Source organism: Sinocyclocheilus rhinocerous, unplaced genomic scaffold, assembly GCF_001515625.1.
Source record: "Sinocyclocheilus rhinocerous isolate Xijiao unplaced genomic scaffold, SAMN03320098_v1.1 scaffold215, whole genome shotgun sequence".
NCBI classification, from domain to species: domain Eukaryota; kingdom Metazoa; phylum Chordata; class Actinopteri; order Cypriniformes; family Cyprinidae; genus Sinocyclocheilus; species Sinocyclocheilus rhinocerous.
The window spans coordinates 387,304-396,836 of record NW_015660885.1 but is presented as its reverse complement, the minus strand read 5'-3'; the positions used below and the strand labels follow the sequence as shown (position 1 = coordinate 396,836).

General features: G+C 32.6%; 1 long non-coding RNA gene across 1 annotated transcript in view; it reads left to right on the top strand.

The window, feature by feature from the left end:
- LOC107725774 (uncharacterized) overlaps positions 1–2,333 on the top strand; it is a 14,905-nt gene extending 12,572 nt beyond the window's left edge. The window contains exon 3 of the long non-coding RNA XR_001638157.1: positions 2,300–2,333. This is a non-coding gene — a long non-coding RNA (uncharacterized LOC107725774). The remainder of the gene's footprint in view (positions 1–2,299) is intronic.
- Positions 2,334–9,533: the final 7,200 nt, after the last annotated feature.

Here is a 9,533-nt window from a genome sequence, read left to right as displayed (position 1 = left end):
CTTTCTTTTGAGAGACAATAACTTTATACACGGTGCACTTTCAGATTTAAAACTTTGCAGGATGTTTTCATTCACTTAGAGCTGTGTTACACACTGCACGAAAGGTAATTTTCAAAAATCCATAATAGGGGCACTGTGAATGTTTCCATACAGTCATAGACTGTCCTTAGGGTTTAGACATAAATTAAACGGTTTTAAAACATCCACACACGCAGATCTGATGACTGTCACTTCCCTGACCCGATGAGCGGTTTATAGTCATGTGTTTCACACAACTGGATCCGCTAAATTCAAACACACACACACACACACACACACTAACCGTGAAGCTAAAATGTCTGTTCACTGGCAGGAAGTCCAAGTGTGTGTGGATGTTTTGCAGATATAATTGACTTATTCATGTAGTTCAGTATGCGAGCCCCTCCCAAACACACACACACAGCTAATATTCACCACAGCCGGATTTCTGTATTTCCTGTCTTTGTCTAAAGGCTACACCAGACTGAGCATCTCAACACACACGCAGCACAGGAAAAATGAAAAATGTCCAGAAACAGAGGAAGTGTCCAGGGTCAAACTCAGTGTGTAAACGTCTGCCTGTAAAACAACACGTCTGAGTGGAGATTCTTGAACAGTTTGATATGTTTTGATGGAACTCAAAACAAACGTTTGCTATGAAACGATTTCTCTCTATCTGTCCCGGTGCTCTGGTTATTAATGTTCCACTGTCGTCCAAACATCGCATAGTATTTAAATTAACATAAAAGTAATACAAATAGACAGCACAAAAATTAACTCAAGAAAGTACCACTGCAAAAAAGTTGCACAAAAATAACAACTAAAGTAATACAAGAGCTAATATGTAAAGTATAAAAAAAGGACAACAAAGACAAATTACACAAAATAACCAAATAACGTAAAAAAAAGTTGAACAACAAAATGTAAAAAAAATAACTAAAAGTAACACAAAGAATTGCAACAAAATACAACTAAAGAAAGAAAGGTTTTCAGTTGTTGTCTTCAATCGACGGACTCGAGAAACTTGGTGCTTTTATTTTTTTTGATACTTTTAGTTTTGTGAGTTTAGTTATTTTTGTATAACTTTTTGTAGTGGTACTTTCCTGAGTTGATCTTTTGTGGTGGTGTTTGGACATCACAATAAAATGTAACACATAAAAACCAAACAAAAGTAACAAAAAATAACTCCAAAATTAACATAATGTTCCCAAAAATAGCCACTAAGTTACACAACAAAAATAACAACAACAATAATGTCTCTCACACAAATATATATAATTGCAATTAGTAAGCATTAGTAATATAATTGATCATTTAATAATATAATTTTGGTTTATTATCGCTTGCCTTATTAGGCACATATAAACCACACAAAAGTAATAAAAGTAACTAAAAAAAAGTTATAAAACAAAATACAATGCAAACAACTCTCACACACAAATCCATACCATTGCAATTAGTTACCATTAATAATATACGTTTTTGTTTAATAATATAATTAGGTTCATTATCACTTAGATTTTTAGTTTACGGGCACTTACTGTAAAAAAAAAATGTGTGAATGATTGTGTAGAACGTTTGCTCAGAATTATCGTTAAACAGTGAGATGAACTCTGAGTATATTTACATTTGAAATAGAATAGCGTGTGAGAGCTGTGTGTGCATGTGCGTGTGGCGGTCGCTGCGGTTGTGTTTGTTTTGATGATCAGCCATCATACAGCAGTGTTCTGTAGAATGCCATAATAAACTAATTACACATACACACGCTGCCAACACTCTGCTCGATCGTCCAGAAATAACATCAGCTTCCTCACTGATGCTCTACATTACCACCCAAGAGCCCCAACACACACACACACACACACACACATACAACACACAACACTGGATAACACACATCTCAGCATAGATAAGACTGTGTGTGTGTGTGTGTGTGTGTGTGTGTGTGTGTTGTACAGGAAGTGCTTCCACATTAATGAGGTAACACCGCATCATTAATCTAGTCAGATTCATCCTTTCAAACACACACACACACACAAGCACTTATGTAACCAGTTGAGATAATTGCAATTAGTTGCTCTGTGGGAATCAGTTCCTACCGCGGTCCACTTGTTGAACTAATAGGGTATTACTGTGTGTGTGTGTGTGTGTGTGTGTGCTCTTATTACAGCTTGTTTTATAGTGTGTGTGGAACTGACTTTAATCGCTAACAGACATTACCCATAAAACCCTGTTTCTTTCTTTCTTCTGCTACTTTTCCTCTCTCTCTCTCTGTTCTCAGGCCCGGCCCTCATAATAAGGTCATAGGCTGAGCAGCTCGTCAATCACACACTCATTAGTGCAGTTTAATGACGCTGTGACCCGCCCACCTGCCTCCGGGGCTCCAGCAGGGGAAGTGAATGGGCCGCGGGGCAAACGTCTGCATTGTTTCTCCTCGCTGTGCCTCCCGCTCTGAGAGAGTCAGAGGATGTTCAGTGTCTGTGTGCCGGCGGTCAGAAGGTACCAGTGAAACATTCACACACAACAGGATTGTTATCCTCAAATAAAACTATTACAAACATTTTTGTGCTGCCTAAACTAACTTAAACTGATCTAGAAGTAAAACTAAATAAAAAATACATTAAACTTAAATAGTTATATTAAAAAAATAATCAAAAACAAACAAAACATAAATAAATAAATAAACAAAATGAAAAAAAAAAAACTGGTAAAATATACCAATATATTAATAATATATTAATATTAATATATGAATATATTAATAGTAATAATATACTAATAATAAACTGAAAACATAAATATAGTAATATTTGTAGTAATGAAAATAGTAATATAAAATAATCAAAATGACAAAAGCATATAAAATTACTAAAAATTCATTTTAAAATTAAAATAGGCTAATAATCTGAAATTATAAAGTAATATTTATAGTATTGTATAGTATAGTAATATTTAAAATATAATAATATTTAGTAACAAAGTAATATTAGTATATTAATATTTATATATTAGTAATATAGTAATATAAAAAAAAATTACAAAAGCACAGAACATTATTAATTACTAATTAACACAATTTTAAAATTAAAATATATTAATAGTAATAAAAAATTGAAAAGATAAATATAGTAATATGTGTAGTAATATTAATAGTAATATTAAAAAAAGCCAAGACTAATAAAATCGACAAAAGCACGTAAAATCACAAAAAATGAAACAAATTTGCTAAATATACTAATAATAAACTGAAAGTATAAATAAAGTAATATTTTTTGTATTATGAATAGTAGAAATGTATATGTAAGTGTGTATATATACAGTATATATATATATATATATATATTTGCAGTAGTATTAATAGTAATATAAAAAAAACCAAAAATGAATAAAAAGGACAAAAGCACGTAATATTACTAAAAATTAAACTAAAATTGTAAATGAAAATATACCAATAATAAACCAAAAATATAAAAACGAATTCAAAATATTAATAAAAACAAAAAAAAATAAAATACAAAAATAACACTGCTAAAGTAAAATTTTGCTGAAATAACACTGACACACACACATGGCAAATGCACATGCAGACACACACTGTTTTATGTCATTCGTTGTGATTTTGAAACATTGTATGAAATATTCCAGAAATGATGGGATACTCTCGCTGTCGACCAATGTCATGGCTTAACTTCTCAGAGTTAAGTGTGTGGAACTGAGCTGTTCATTCATCGTCACACACACACAGAGCTAACTCATTATAATGGCTTGAGCCACTATAGGCCTGAAACTGTGGATGTGAGTGAGGTCATAGGTCGTGACCTTCCACCCCTGACAGCTCGTTCGCCTCTCCCGCGAAAGGTCACCAAAGAGCACGTCTTCCTGACTGCGAGCGGATTGGCTCCTGGGGAATTCCTCCGAACGGAGGGAGTGGAGGAACATTCCAGCACGCGGAGTGATGGATGATGCAAACACAGCGAGAGGAAAACAAGACAAATTGTTGCGTTCACTGCGGCATCTCTGACCTCAGCCTCGCTAATCGCTGTCTGCGGTTTCACGGCGCAGCTGTTGCGCTAGTGGCTACGGAAACACCAAGCCTTCATAGACACATTCATGAAATGATTTTACTTAAAAATATAATGTATGTTTTTTTTTAAATTTACGAATTAATTTATTTGTTTATTTAGGAATGGATTCATTTATTTACTCATTTATTTATTTATGAATTTATGCATTTGTTTTTATTTACTCATTTATAACTGTTGTAACGTGTGCTAATATATAATCAAGCGCACGGCGAAGGAGTATAATCCAAAGGGGAATTTTAATAATAAATCCACAGGAAAAATCAATCCGAACACAAACAAAAGCAACTGAAGAACAGACAGGGCTTAAATACAAGGACAGGGCAATTAAGGAGAAACAGAACAGGTGTGTGGAACTAATTAACCAATCAAAAACCATAGAAACAAAACAAACGAGGGAACACAGGCCAACTGGAACGCAGAGAAACCCAACCAAAACACAACAGAAACCTGACAACTGTATTTATTTACTTAATTATTTATGCATTTATTGATTTATTTTATTTACTGTATTTATTTATGCATTTTATGAATGAATATATTTATTTGTTTGCTTGTGCATTTAATAATTTGATAATGCATACATTTATGTATGCATTAATTTATTAATGAATGCATGAAAATTATGCATGAGTGAATTAATGAATTTATGTATTTATTTAGTTATTAATGAATTATCTATTAAATAATTTTAGTTAGTTGTTTACTTTAGTTACAGTAGTTAGTTAGTGGTCAGTACATAACATGAGATGAAAATACAAAATAGCGCTACTCACATGAAGCGTGTAACACACTCAACTCACTATTGATACCAGAGTTTGGCAGACACAAATATTGTGCAAAATAGTCCATTTTTAAATAGACTGATCGATTTTTGTCCATCTTTCAGTATTGAATGAAACAGAACTATATATAGCCAACATTCATTTCAGCTTGTCTGCAATAAACTGTGTTTTCCCACTGGACTTGTCCTGATCTCTGCAGTGTGTGTTATGCTGAATGTCTTGTGGTACAGTAATTCTGACAGCGGTTCTGTGGCTACAATGAGCTGTGTGACCTTTGACCTCCAGACTTAATGCATTCAACGTCTGTTTCACTGCTTAGCATCAGGAAGAATGTGTGTGTGTGTGTGTGTGAGAGAGAGAGAGACAGTAACTCTGTTCTTAGCTTGTGAGTCGCCTACATAGACAGCATCCTTCTGAACACAAATGCATCTTCAGAAGAGACTGATTTGAAGTGTTATACATAGGCAACATAAAATGTACATTTTCAATTAGATTGAATTGGTGTTTTAGTATTATATATATATAGTGTTAAAGTTTTTATAAATATTTTTAATTAGCTTTTAGTTTTAGATTTTACATTTTTAGTAAATTTTTAAAATAATTTGTGTATTAATTTAGGTCATTTTTATTTTCTTTTTTTTTAAACATTACTATTAATATTATTATAAATATTACTATATTTATGTTTTCAGTGTATTGCTAGTATATCTTCATTTAAAATTTTAGTTGAATTTTTAGTAATTTTGCTGTTTACTTTTGTTATCTTTTCTTTTTCTTTTTTAAATAATACTATTAATATTATTATAAATATTACTATATATTTTCAGTGTATTGTTAGTGTGTTTTCATTTAAAATTTAATTTAATTTTTAGTATTTTTAGTTGATTTTGTCATTAAAAAAAAAAAATTACTGTTTAGGTGTAATTGTTTTATTTCATTTATTTTAATTTTAGTTTATATTATTTCCAGTTAGTGATTTTCATGCTTCAACTTCAGCTTTATTTCAATTAGCAAAAATGTTTTTGATAGTTTTAGTTAACAATTTGTCACGTGGATAGTCGTTCAGTGTGAAACCAACAGTGATGCGACGTCTTTGAAAATCGTGCAGTGTGAACTCGGCATTAGTTCTGTTTTCTTTGTCATAGTTGTCCCTCCACTAGTTTGTTTCCTTAGTTACCAATTGCTCCACACCTGTTTTAGTTCATGCTGATGACCTTCCTCATGTATTTAAACCCTGTGTCTTCCTCAGTTCAGGGTCTGCTATTGTTTTGTGCTCGTGTGGTTGTTCTGTTCTCCCTGTGGATTTATTAAAGTTACTTTCTTGGTCTCTACTCCTTCGTCATGCGCTTTATACTGTGAACTTTTTTTATTTTTTTTTATCAATGCCTGTCATATTGAATGAGAAGTATATTCATAATCAAAATGTACTTATATTGGATGATTTTTTAATGTAAAAATGCATTCAGGCATTGGCTTCACCATGCAGGATATATGCGATTCCACCTTAAAATGATTCCAAAATAAGGTGTCTTAGTAGGCAGCACAATTATAAGCATATATAATTATGCTGCCTACCTTTGAGAAGGTCAGGACCGCAGCTATGATGCCTTAAAATGCTGTCTAGATAGGCGGCGTGTGGGTTTAAACAGAGCTAGTGTATGTGTGTATATGGGTGTATTTAGGCTCATAAATCAGTTCTTTCTTGTTTCAGGGGAATAGGGAGTGACTGGAGGAATTTTGCGATGGAACAGATTACCCATAATTGAAAAGGAAAACTTAACTGGACCTGTTTCCTGTCTGGGGTCCCGTACAGCTCTAAAACCAACTGATCCGGACTGATCTGAGCAAAGCTGAGAGTCTTGAGCCGTGAGTAATGTAAAGAACAACTACACACACAGACTTTTGAAACTAGTTAAGATACAGATATTTTCTAACACAAATGCCTCGCACAAACCTGCTGACATTGTTTTTAGCTGATTTATTAGACTTATAGATATTTTCAGAATCATTTTTAGCAAAGCGGTTAATGGTTTAAGACTTTTCCCCGGTTTGGCTCTGCATGTAAACGTCTTGTGTTTGCTATCAAAACTGGAGGATGCAACGAAACCCAACAATTTCAAAATGCAAGTGTGTTTTGTCTCGTCTTGTGTTGTGGGTTTTTATAATGAGCAGATTTTTGATAGTTATCAGTGTTTTGTTGTATGTAAACGCACTCGACACGCACTGACAGCACAGTTACTAACATCTTGTTATTATTATAGAGTGATTATTATTGGGCCGTTGCTTAAGGGGGAGACTGTTGCTAGGCAGTTGCTAAGGTATTCAGAATGGTTTCTAGTATGGTTATTATAAAGAACTATAACCATGAAAAATTGGTTACTTCAAATAAAATAAATGTTACCTGAAATAAAATATAATATCAAAAACTTAAACTGGCATTTCAGCTAGTTGCCAAGGCAATATTTCGCAATTTTGTTTAATTTAACTTGATGTACTAAAATAACTAAAACTTAAAAAAAAGACTATATAGACATATCTTTAAAAGAACAAAAAATAATACAAATAAAAAAACAAACAAACAAAAAAAAAACACGACAATTACGACTAAACCTTTAACTAAAATTAAAATAAAATGGAAAATATAGAAATAAAAACTAATTCAAAATATTAATAACATTTATAATGATACTAAAATAACACTGGTTTCTAGGCAGTTGCTAAGGAGGAGGTGTTTTTGAGTTCAGCTGACATTTATATATTTATGTATTATAGTATTTATTCATATTTTGAATTAGCTGTTATTTTTATATATTCAGTTTTTATTTTAATTTTAGTTGTAATAATTTTGTGCTTTTGTCCTTTTTATTATTTTTCAATTGTAATTTTTAATCTTGAATTTTTTACATTTCAGTTTTAGTTGAAATTGCCAAAGCAACTGTTCTAATTTTCATTTTTGTATAATTTTTAAGTTTTTATCTAATATTTATATTTTTATATTTTATATTGCAAATATTGTTTTAATATTTGTAATATTATGTAATATTGTAATATTTGTTTTGCTTTGTTTTACTTTGTTTTCACTTAGCAAAAACAATTTTTAATAGTTTTAGTTTTAGTTAAAAACAATAAAACACGGGGTGTGTTTAGAATAGTATATTTGCATACTGTTCTTGCTCTCTTTGCAGTATGCACATTATTTGCTGTCTGTATGCATATAATACTTGGATGTCTTAATACATTAGTCAAAATGTGCATTATATAACAAACCACACTGTATCCCTCAATGCAATGCATTTGACTTGATCTTCCATCTCTAGTGTGATGAACGAAGTAATGAAATCAGCTGCCATTCCCTTCTTGATATTCCATTAACATTGCAGACATTTTTATACCAAATTATTGCTTAAAATACAAAACAATGTTTTCATGCTACCCACTAAATGAAACATTCCACATGTCATACTCTATACTGTCTCACATGCTATTTTTTTAAATGATCAGCGGGTGTGAAGTGAATACTGTGCAGTATGTAGTATGCAGTAAGCAGTACATGTGTCACGTCGGGTCGCTCTGTTTTGGGGTGTATCCAACCCGGTCTGAGTTTTTGGCAGTGCTCTCCTCACTCAAACTATCTAATTAATTCACTTAGTTAATTAACTCTCCTCAGCCTGTATCTAATTATGCCGTCTGTTCACAAACGAGTGGCTCTAAACAAACATGTTGTATTCCCTCATTTACTCTCCATCTCTGTAGGAAGAATGAGAGAAGAAGAGCGTTGTGTGTCTCTGCTCTTTCTCTCCGTGTCTTTGTGTCTGGTCATGCTCAGGTTTGCTTGGGTTAATATTTTCTCCTGAATTTATCTTCTCTGTCTGACCCGTTTCCTCTGGCTAATCACTGTTGGGAAATAATCCCAACATCTCTTTCTCTCTCTCTCTCTCGATCTGTCCGTATCTCTCTGCTCTTTCTCCTCTTTTCCCTTCTTCTCTGTAATGGTTTATGGAACTTTGAGTTTTTTTGAGTCTTGATTTTGGAAGCTTTTAACCCTAATTAGCCTGCTGTGTCATATTTCATACACAAGCCTCTAAATGATCAAAAACACGTTTCACACTCAATCTACTCCATGTCTTCTGTCGTCTGATTGATACTTTTTTAGTCAAGTCAAAGCTCTTGTAGAAACGTCCAGCTTCAGCTGGAGCTTCTCGTGTCAAATCTTAACTGATTTTGTTTTAGAGTCTCAAATCTGACCCTCAGGTTCTTTTGAGGAGCGTTTGTTTCCAGAAGCTTTACTTTCACTGTTCCTCAGCGGAGGAATGATCTTCACAAGCCTCCAGAACATCTCACATCTTCTGAGGAGCCTTTATTTCTTCAGCTCTCAATCATCTTACTAAGACAGATTATTGAGGACTGATATTTAAATCATTTTATGTCAGCATCTGCAGCAAATTGCATATTTTTGCTCTGTTTGAGTCTGTTCGAGCTGTTTTTATTTCAGATTCTCACTACATCAGACTATATGAGCCATAAAAGCCTGATGGATCAAATATGACTCTCAACAAAAAACACACATGCAGACTTTTTTAAGCTTTATATTTTGTCTAAAGGTTCAATTAACTGTTCAATTAAAAAAAAAAAAAAAGTCTTTTTTTTT